This window comes from Chrysochloris asiatica, unplaced genomic scaffold (assembly GCF_000296735.1).
Source record: "Chrysochloris asiatica unplaced genomic scaffold, ChrAsi1.0 scaffold00010, whole genome shotgun sequence".
Lineage (NCBI taxonomy): Eukaryota > Metazoa > Chordata > Mammalia > Afrosoricida > Chrysochloridae > Chrysochloris > Chrysochloris asiatica.
Window position 1 is genome coordinate 1,202,823 of NW_006408528.1, and position 12,098 is coordinate 1,214,920.

The 12,098-nt window shown below is 36.0% G+C and overlaps 1 pseudogene; it reads right to left on the reverse strand.

The window, feature by feature from the left end:
* Positions 1-11,495, reverse strand: part of LOC102837643 — a 48,208-nt pseudogene extending 36,713 nt beyond the window's left edge.
* Positions 11,496-12,098: the final 603 nt, after the last annotated feature.

A 12,098-nucleotide genomic window follows, 5' to 3' on the forward strand; every position in this document is an offset into this window, starting at 1 on the left:
GCTCTGGTAGTGTAGTGGTTACGAGTTGGGCTGCAACCTCAAGGTCAGCAGTTTGAAACTACCAGCTGTTCCGTGGGAGAAAGATGAGGCTGTCTGCTCCCATAAAGATTTACAGACTTGGAAACCCTGTAGAGGGTTGCTATGAGTTGGAACCAACTCCATGGCACATAACTACCACCAAATATATATATATATGTTGTTGTTAAGTGCCATAAAGTCTGTTCCAACCCATAGTGACTCTGTATAGGGTTTTTGAGGAGTGGCTGGTTAGCTTGAACCACCAACCTTGCAGTTCAAATGCCTTTGCAATCTCACGCATTAGCCCACAGTGCCACACCAGGAGTCCTCTTCCCATAGATGTAGTCAATTTTGATTCTTGCGTATTTCATCTGTATAGGTACATGTGTATGTTGGCAAGTGCTGTCGAGTTGATTCCAACCCATAGCGACCCTGTATAGGGTTTCCAAGGAGCAGCTGGTGAGCTTGAACCACTGACCTTGTAGTTCAAACAACTTTGCAGTCTAACACATATTAGTTGCCTTTTATATTGTATCTAAAATGTATTTGCAATGAATAAATCATTGATTTCACAAATTCTCTCATGTAATATCATCAAGCATCATTTCTATCACCAATGTCATATTTTGCAAGTACTTACCCATTTTCTTCACTTCCAAAGTTGACATTTGGATCACCAGTAATTATCAAGAAATCTTGATGGCATGTTTGATGAATTTAAGACTTAAGATGTTGGTAGAAGTTTTCAATGCCATTATCATTGGTTTTAGTGTTTGTTGAGTAAATTTAAATAATAGTGCTATTAACAGGTCTTGCTTGTAGGCATATGGATATTAACCTTTCACAGATAATTTTGTACTTCAAATAGAACTTGAAATGTTCTTTTTGATGATGAATGCTACTTCATATCTCTTCATTTTGTCATTCCCAGCATAGTAAATTATATACTTGTCAGATTCAACATGTTCAATACCAGTCCACTTCACCTCACTAATGCCTACGATATAGATCTTTATGTGCTCTATTTCATGTTTGACTACTTTCAGTTTTCCTAGATTCATACTTTGCACATTCCATGTTCAGATGATTAATGGATGTTTGCTGCTGTTTCTCCTCATTTTGATTTGTGCCCAATCAGTAAATGAAGGTCCCAAAATTTTACTCCATTCACATCATCACAGTCAACTCTACTTTGATGAAGTAGCTCATTCTCAGTAATATTTTGAGTGCTTTCCAACCTGAGGGGCTTATATTCTGACACTATATTTGACAATATTCTTGTGCTATTTATCATGTTTCAATAATCAATATTCTGGTGCTATCTGACAGTGTTCCACTGATAGTCATAAGGTTTTCAATGGCTAAACATTCAGAAATAGTCTGTCTCTCCTTCTTCCTAATCTGTCTTAGCCTGGAAGCTCCACTGAAACCTTTACACCATGGGTGACCCTGCTGATATTTAAAATATTGGTGGCATAGCTTCCAGCATAGCAGCAGTACACATGTCATCACATTACAACAAAATGACAGACAAATGGAGATGAGATATCACAATTTTCTACATATTTTAAAGATTAGTTCCTATCTGATATGTTATTGCAGAAATACTTTTCAGTCTGCAGGACCTCTTTTTTACTCTCTTCGTGAAATCTTTTGATGCTCATAAGATTCCAATTTTTATTAGGTCCCAGTCATCTACTTTGCCTTCTGCTGTCTGTGTGTTTTTAGTTATACTTGAGAGAATATTTATGACATGTATCAGAGTCACTAAGTTTGCTCCTAATTTTCCATTGATGATTTCTATAGTTATGAATTTTATATTTTGGTTTTTAATCCATGTTGAGTTTGTTTTTGTATATGGTGTGAGATATGGATCTTTTTTTCATTTTCCTGAAAATAGATTTCCAATTTTGCCAGCACCATATGTTGAGGAGACTATCTCTTTCCCACTTCCTGTGTTTTGGCCCTTTGTCAAAGATCAGCTGACAGTATGTGGATGTATTTACTTCTGGGTTCTCAATTCTGTTCTATTGATCAATGTGTCTTTCAGTGGACCAGTACCAGGCTCTTTTGACCACTATAACTGTGTAGTAGATTTTGACAATGTATTAGATTTTGACAGTGTTAAGTGTTCCTTAAAAAGATAGGTTTCTAAGCTGTAAAATATTAAGGTTAAATCATCACTAAAGATTCCATTACATGCATTTTAACAAGATCATGTTTCCTTTGGATTCATGATAGCAGTTAATTATTACAAACTCTGCTTTATAGTAAATGCTCTTTTGAGGCTACTGTGTGTTTGGACAATGGACATAAAGAGTCCCTAAATGGATGCTCTGTGGTTTGAGGATCTCTTTTGGAAAAAGTACAATATCATTCACTATGTTCTTCTTTTATCTGACCTACAACATTTAAAAAAAAAATCTTTCAAAATGTCACACCCACACCCATGCACACCAACTTCATTCTGACATCAAGCCTAACTGTTCAACAGAATCTATAATTTCTCTGTTTACTTTTCAACCTTGTTCAGTTTGGCTTCTTTGCCATCAATGTTCAAATCTATTTTAGCTAAGACCATTTTTATTTGTATGAGTTTGTCATTAACTTCAACAAGGAATTATCAGCAGTATATTATTTGATCTCTCAATGGATTTCTCTTCCTTAGTCCTCTCCTGTTCGCTTCCATTAGTTCATAGGTTACTGACATTTTCTGGGATTTCCTTCTACTTTTATGAATATATTATCTAGACTTTGCTGTTGACTTTTGCTCCTCTACTCAGCAATTTTAGAGTTTCCAGAATCTATTTTAAGCCCTTTTTTCTTACATGTTACATACTTTTCTTATAAGTTTCTTCCATTTCCACAGATTCATTATCTCCTATGTACAGAAGTCTCCTATTTCAGTTACTTGTTGTTGCATAACACACCACTACAAAATTTAGTGACTTTAAATAACTATTATACTGTCTCTCACTAGCCTTGGAATTAACTGAGCTCAGTTGAGTTGTTTTCCTACTTTGCATGATAGAGGAATTGGCTGCATAATCTATGGACTAAATTGTGACGGGACATCCAACATAGCCCCTTCACATTGTTGGCATTTGATGCTGGCTTTTGGCTGGAAGCTCAGCTGAAGTTGTCAGTTGGAACACCGACATGTGATCTCAACATGTGGTTTGGGCTTCTCGCAGCCTGGTGGCTGAGTTGTAAGAATAAGTATTCCAAGAATGTGAATTACCAAAGGGAAGAAATAGAAACTGATAATTCTATTAAAAGATATTTTGTTATAAATATGGCATCGTTTCTTTGCTGAACTGTCACAACGTCGTCAACTGAGATTCAAGGGAAGGGGAATAAAAGCTACATGTCAATAGGAAAATGATAAAACATGTTTGGCCATCTTTTATCTACCACAGTGATTCTTTGGCCACAAATTATTTAAATTTCTTCAACATTCAAAATAACCTGAATACCACAAAAGTCTCAACCCATGATTGCCTCAGGCTTAAATCATCTATCTCATCATCTAAATCAAGTCAAGAAATGGATTCAAATCTTTAGGTGTTTCTTGATTTGAAGAGTATGAAGTAGGAGAGAAATGATCTGCTTCTTTCTCCATGAATCTAATGTTAATATATAATTCAATAGTCACAGTTTTATGGATCGAACTGTGTTCCCCAAAAACAAATGTTGTTAATTCTAACTCATATACTTATAATTCTATTTGGGACTGGGTTTACTTTGCTATGTTAATTGAGGCTGTATGAGTAGTATGTCTTAAATTAATCTCTTTTGATATATAAAAGAGTAAACTAAGCAAGCAAGAAAAATAAAAATGAAGATAAAATATATGTTACATGGTCACCAAGGGCTCCAGGAACAGGAATTGAAGCGACCAGGACTTTCCTCCAGAGTCAACAGAGAGAGAGAGCCTACCCCTAGATTGATTCAGTTTCCTGAATTGGAACTTATAACCTTCTAAACTGAGAGAAAATAAATTTCCATTTGTTAAAGACACCCATTTATAGAATTTCTGTTACAGCTGTTGTTGTTGTTACGTGCCTTTGAGTCGGTTTCAACCCATAGCTACCTGGTACAGGGTTTCCAAGGAGTGGCTGGTGAGCTGACTTTTCAGTTCAAACTGACTTTTCGGTCCACCTAATTAACCCACAGCACCACTAGATTATTAAGACACAAATGAGCAAAAAAGTAGCAGGGGCCTAGTGTAGGAGACAGATGTTATTGTAATTGTTAAGTGCCATCTAGTCAGTTACAACTCATAGCAACTACAGTGTTTCCAAGGAGTGGATGGTGGATCTGAACCACCGACAAATGGCAGTTACCAATTCGTAGCAATCCTGAAATTTAGCTGAACACATATTACTTCTTTGATTTAGGTTCTTTCTAATTATCTTGAATGGATTCTTCTTCTATTTGGGCTTAACTCTCTAGACAGTTGGCGCCCCCATATGGGTCACTGTTTTCCCTAAAAACTACTTACGCTTTAAGAAATATCCCATGCGTGCAACTGAGTTGCCTGTTGGAAGTTAGGGGGCTCAAAGGGTTCGTTTCATTTTGAATTACACAGCAACTGTCCTATATCTGATATAATTTTTGTAGAACACCATGGGCTACCTGAGTATCTCAGGAAGTATTGAAATATTTAGTTCACTTTATTAGACAAATGTTATGCTTAGGATTCCTTTTTTTTTTTTTTTTTGTAGATAGAGCCCTCTTTACCTTGGACTGAGACTTAGAAAGATTTTATCTCTAGCAGAAATATTTAGAAAATATTCTGAGACCTAAACAAAAGTTCTCATAGCCATGTATTTACAATTTTGACTCAGAGACTGCAGTTTTACAGGCAGAGCCCTGGATTTGATCTTTTTCTTGAAGCCATTTCTTGTTTGGGGAATCTTTTGCTGTAAGAAACTAGGAATGCAAAACATTTCCAACCTGCTTGGCTAAGAAATATTTCCTCCAGATTCTATTTGGAAGCCAAAAACTTTGCTTTAATTTATCTCTCTTTATGCATACTTCATTACATGCAGCTAAATCCATTGTCATTTTCGATATTCGTTCTGTCTGCAAAGGTATTCAGCCAAATCCACAAATTCATTAAATATATTTTCTATTTCTATGTTTCCTGAGCAACAGTGCATAAAAATTTCCACAGCTCCATAACATGAATCACTCTTTTCGCACCTTCCAATAATATTTTTCATCTTCTCTTTCCATCTTTCACTAAAAATCTTCTTTAGAATCTTAACTTCCACCTGCTTCGTAGGCCCAAGTCCAATGCCAAATATCTAAAGTTTCTGTTTTTCCACCACCCCGCTTCCAAGTGGACTCCTGGTGTGGCACTGTGGGTTAATACGTGGCACTGTAAAGTTGGCTTGAACCGCAAGGGCAGCAGTTCAAGCTCACCAGCCAATCCTTGGAGACCCTGTTGTGGCTGTTATTGTCGTTAGGTGCCATCGAGTGGGTAACAACCCAATGTGACCTTATGCACAGCAGAACAAAACGCTGCCCAATCCTGGACTAACCTTACTATTGTTGCCATGCTTGAGTCCATCGATGCTGCCAACTGGCCAATCCATCTCATTGGGTGACTTCCTCTTTTTCTCTGACCCTCCATCTTACCAAACATGATATCCATCTCCAGTGACTAGTCCCTCCTGACAATATGTCCGAAGTGTGAGAGACGAAGTTTGGCCATCTTGGCCTCCAAGGAGCATTCTGCACTTCTTCCAAAACAGATCTATTGGTTCTTTTGACAGCTCATGGCACTTTCAATATTCTCCTCCAACACCATAACTCAAAAACACCAATTCTTCTATGGTCTTCCTTATTCACTGTCCAGCTTTTGCATGCATATGAAGTTATTGAAAATACCATGGCTTGGGTCAGGCACACCTTAGTCCAGAAGCTGACATCTTTGCTCTTCAATACTTTAAAAAGGTTGTGTGCAACAGATTTGCCTAATGCAATATGTCGTTTGATTTCTTGACTGCTGTTTCCATGAGTGTTGATAGTTGATCCAAGAGGAAAGAAGTCCTTGAAAACTTCAATCTTTTCTCCATTGATAAGAATGCTCTTTATTGGTCCAGTGGTAAAGATTTTTGTTTTCTTTACATTGAGATGTAATCCATACTGAAGGCTGTGCTCTTTGTTCTTCATCAGTAAATGTTTTACGTCTTTTTCACTTTCAGCAAGCAAGGTTGTACCATGTGCATATTGCAGGTTGTTAATGAGTCTCCCTCCAATTCTGATGCCACATTTTCTTCATCTAACCCAGCTTCTTGGATTATTTGCTCAGCATACAGGTTGAATAAGTATGCTGAAAGAATACAACCTTGTCGCACACCTTTCTTAATTTTAAACCATTCAGTGTTCCCATGTTCTGTTTGAACAACTGCTTCTTGGTCCAGGTACAGATTCCTCATGAGCACAATTAAGTGTTCTGGAATACTCATACTTTGCAATGTTGTACACAGCTTGTCATGATCCTCACAATTGAAAGCCTCTGCATAGTCAATAAAGCACAGGTAAACACTTTCTGTATTTTTTGCCTTCAGCCAAGATCCATTGGACATTAACAATTATATCCCTCGTTCCATGTCCTCTTCTGAATCTGGCTTGAACCTCTGGAAGTTCTCTGTCAATGTATGATTGTAGCCATTTCTGTATTACCTTTAGTAAAATCAGAGACCCTAAATAGGGTCACTATTAGTCGGAACCAATCCAATGGCAGTTAACAACAATGACAACACTTTCAAGCACTAATTTATTTTATGGTTATCTATTGCTTTGTTATCACTGAAAAAAATATAGCCCTAAAACGAGAAGTATTTTATTATCTCTCATCATTGGATGGGCTGACTCTGTTTAATTTGGTGGTTCTTCTGCTGAGTTGAGCTGTAATATTGAAGATACCTTACACGTGTGGTTGGTAAATGGTATAGGCTGAGCTGCCAATTAAGAATGCCTGAACTTTGCTTATGGGTTTCAAATGTCCCAAGAGCAGGTGTTTCAAGAGTTGTAAGCATACAGTTGACAACACAACATGGGGTTGAACTGCACAGATCCACTTATAGGTTTTTTGTTTTTTTAATGCCATGTGACACTAATCATCTCTGTATGAGTAATTTATCTCTCCAGTAAAGTACATACCCCAGTACAAAGTGCTCTCCCGTGGTTGTTGGTTCTTTTCATTTAGTGCAATACCGTAAATCTTGAATAACACCATGGGACCTATACAGAGTGTTACTAGTGCTGCTGGGAATGCTCCCAAGGAGCAGAGAAAAGTGGTGGCATTACAAGAAGTTCGATTGCTTGATATGTATTTGAGATTGAGCTCTTGTTCTGCTGTTGTCTGCCATTTCAAGATAAATGAATCCAACATAAGAACCATTATAAAACAAGAAAAGGACACTTGTGAAGCTACACTAGTGGGCACAAAACCCTTATGTATTTGCAAAAGAACATTTCAATCTTATACTGAAAATGTAGTGTTTATGTAGGTGCAGTATATAATATATATAACATACAAAATACATGTTGATCAACTCTTTATGTCATTAGTAAGGTTCTTGTCCAACAGTAGTGTGGTGCAGTGATTTACTTGATAAGACTCTTCTAGCCACATTGCTGTAAGGTGTTGTCAGTTTGGTTCAGATCATAGTGATGCTGTGCACAACAGAATGAAACACTGCCCAGTCCTACACCATCCTCACAATTGTTACGTTTGAGCCCATTGTTGCTGCCACTGTGTCAGTCAATCTTATTGGAGTGTTCCTCTTTTTTTGTGGACTCTCCCCTTTACCAAGCATGATGTCCTTCTCCCAGAACGGGTCCCTTCTGATGTCTGAAATATGAGAGTCAAAGTTTAACCTCCTCATTTCCAAGGAACAGAGTCTCACCTCCTTACTTTATAAGGAATATTTTGGCTGCACTTTTTAAATCAAAGATTTCTTCGTTCTTCTGGCAGACCATGGTAATTTTAATAGTCTTCTCCAAACCCATAATTTAAAAACATCGATTTTTCTACTGTCTACCTTATTCATTGATGTAGTCAACTGATTCCTGTGTATCTTCCTTACTTTTTAATTATAGGGTTTCTGAAGAGCAGCTGCTGGGTTTGAACAGCCAACCTTGCAGTCCAAACAGATCTTGTGGTCTAGTATTTTATCCTACAGTGCCACAACCGGACTCCAAATATGAGCATAGCCACATATATTGTGTGATAATATGGGGTATAGATTTTATAATTTATATTTTAAGCCTAGATGAAGAGTATTTTCTAAAATAAAAAGGGGAAATGGGGAAGCAACAATTCTAAATGTGGAAGTATATCCTGTGGTTCACAGATGAAGCTAGATTTATGGAAAATGTAATGGTAAAAAATTAATTACCTGACTCATAGACAAGGGGAAGCTTGAAAACAAGCTTGCTAAGCTTATCAGTGATAATAATATGAAGTAAAAGAGGCCTTCAAAGCAGATAAGTTTATATGAGTGGGAAGAACCTAGAAAATAGAACAAAGGGATAGTGAAACTAAGATGGGATGATAAAATTTTATTTGCAAATGTCTGGAGAGAAAATTGATTTCTCCCATAATATATCGAGATTTTCATCTGAGACGTCCAGATAGGAATTTAGAGGCAGAGCACTGTACCTTCTTGTCTAAAGGTTCACTTCTCAGCGACATAGCTGTTATATAGACTCAAGAGGTGGATACATTTATGACTTATGTTTTCATTCATTGTATCTGGAAAGGATGTCAGGTTGCAGCCTCTGTAAGATTATACATTGTTTAGCTCTCTGTCAGAATTTTATTTTTGGCTAAAGATTCCATCACAACCATGGGATAAGAAAAAACAGAATTCTGTTAAGTTGCTTTAATTCCTTGATTTTTATCCTTCTCCTCAGCTCATCATATAGCCATATAAATTTGAACATCTTTCTTACCTGATTCCCTGATCTTTCCCCAGTTTTACTTGCTTGTTTTCCTGAGATTAGATATAATTAAGTCATGTCACTTTTGCTTTGCTTGCATGTCTTTGCTACTTTCTTTCTTTTTGGCTATGTACTACCTTCTGTATGTAACGTGTGTCCAATGTTTTCCTAGAAGAATGTTTCCTAATGTAAAGTTGGGTTCTGGGGGTAGAACTAGACTAATTTAGCTAAGTGAAACAAATCACCTAAGTTAAGACTCCAGATGGTAGGATGCTAACTGGAGAGCAAGACTTTTCAATTCATGCTGTGATATCGTTACATCTTCAAGCTTTCCCAGAGGACAATCTTCCAAATGATATGTTGCATCTTAAAATTCACTGAACATGATCCATCCTCTTCAAATAAAATTTTTATTGCTTTTCTTTTTAGCTCTCTCTTCCTTGTGGTCCTGTATATGATATTGGTGAAATCTTCTAGGAGCATATTTTACATTAACATTGAAGAAAACATTTAATTATAATCAGCCTAAGGTTTTTTTGTCATTTAAAAAAAATATATTAATTATTAGGGCTTATATCTAACATATTGATAGCTTCTAACTTCTAACATTGATTTGAAATTAAAATATATATTTTTCAAAATTAAGTGTGAATTTGTGTAGGCTTTTCTCACAGAACAGGCAAGTATCATAAAGTAACTGATCATAAACTTATGTACTTTGTGGATTCTTTACTTAAAAAAAGTTTTAATATAAAATTTGTAGAGGATACAGCTCAAATGAAAATTTTACTGCATTGCAATTTACTAACTTTTCTGGTAGCTAAATAGTATTGTCACAGGGACATATTGAGGCATCTATAAAAATTCAGAAATACATTTGAGTATCCTTTGCAGCAAAGCATTTAGAAGACTATTTTGTAGTTACTTAAAAATTTTTGGCATGCATGGAAGATCAACTATCAAAAATAAATAGAGCAACCATTCTTAAATCGTAGTGAGCTAGACATACCAGGGAGTTCTGGTGTGGCTCCATAGGGTAAGCACTCAACCACATGGTTGTTTTGAACCACAAGATTGGTGGTTCAAACTCAACAGCTATTCCTCAAAAACCCTATATAGGGTAAAAGACATACTAGATTACTAGCTTAGAAGAAAACAAGGAGATATAGGTTTACAATAATTTATTCTTATCAGTGATTTCACAGAAAATGTGGTAAAGCATTTTATTTAGAGGTTTCATGCTAAATCCTTCACAAAATAAATTTGTGAAGTCAAAGTATCTGATAAATACTTGAAGTATGAAGTAGCATTTAAAAATTCTTCACCTCTACTGCCTTGAAATTATATAATTAGATTAAATGATTTGCTGGTTCCCAAATAATAGACAAACCATTCATTTAAATGAGTGATATGTTTATAATTGTTAATATATGGATTCAAATTTATAAAATAGATAATGTTGTTAAGTTGCTAAGTGTTGTTGAGTCAGTTCCAACTCTTAATGACCCTGTATAGAGTTTACAAGGAGTGGCTGGTGAGTTTGAACTACCAACCTTGTGGTTCAAACCAACCTTGCATTCTAGTGCTTTCTCCCACAGTGACACATCAGGACTCCAAAATAGATCATTTTACCTGTTATTACAGAAAAATTCAATGTTCAAAGTGTTACTATCTGGGAAGAGGCTGTCCTGACCTACTAGTTGTATCCTGAGGCTTTTCTGATCCTGAATAGTAATCTATTACTACCAAAATAATTCAGAGCCTGGTCTGTGAGTTCTGAGTGGTCACTACAATTAACTTTTGAACCTGGAAAAGTATTAGAGAGTGCTGTGAGAATGCTTGTTGGTGTCAGAATTGTGGAGGGTTCAGGTAATGCCTTGGGTTGTTGATCATGATTCTCCTTCCCCCTGGAGAAGTTAGATGAGGAAGTCTTATGCCACCCCCATTACATCATTTTTACAGTTTAAGCTGTATGCCACAACAAATCATATTTTAAAACCGTAAGATTCTAAATCATTTAAATCAAATATTTAATCAACTAAAAACATCAAATATAATTAAGCAGGTTAAATGGAAAGTAAAAATGTATGTCATATGACGAACACCATATTCTTTACATTAAATACAGTTTTTACTTTATATACACTTAATGTAATAAAGTTACAAATGTGTTGCTGTCAGAAGCAAGAAACAGAGCACAAAAATGAGAAAGATGATAACTTCATTAAAAACTGCTGCAATACTTGGCTTTGGAGAATAACAAATTGCCTTCTGGCACAATCTCACATATTTTTATTTATGTTAAAACCTGAATTATATGAAAAATTGCTATATAACTGCACTATATAATTGATCTACTCTCTAATATTCTTACCATATGCAACAGCTAATTTCAAGCTCGTTAACTGTAAATACTCTAAATACCTCCATCTGGCTTTGCTGACAGGCTTAGTTGTTTGGTTAGTAACAGTGATGTGCTGGAGAAGCTGACTCTCACTGTTTCTAATTGTACCCATCTCCTCACAACATTATGTACAAGTACATTGGTTGTGATAGGGAACACACCCAGGGAAATAAGCAAACACTGCAAATTAGTTTCTACTTCCCAAAAGCCAATAATAATTAATTTACCATAATTGGGTATACCATTAAGAATATAGACAAGATAACCCTATTGTCTTAGGTTAGGTTCTCTAGAGACGCTGAAACAGCAAAACTTACATATATATGTATTTTTACATATACATATATATACAAAACTTACACATATACATATATACAAAACTTACACACACACACACACACACACACATATATATATATATATATATAAATGGTGTGAGCTATTTCCTTGACATAAAATTTCTTGATATATATATCAAGAAATTTTATGTCAAGGAAATAGCTCACACCATTGTAGAGCTGTGAGAGTCCCAAGTCCAAATCAGATGAATCAAGATTGGCAGCCAGGCAGGCAAGCAGACGGATCTGGCAGATAAGAAGACAGGCTTCTGAGGACTCCCAGAATTGGCAGGTCACTGGCTTAAGTCCAAATGATTTTAATCGACTAAGCAACATCAAAGTACAAGTTGTTGTTGTTGTTGTTAAGTGCCATTGAG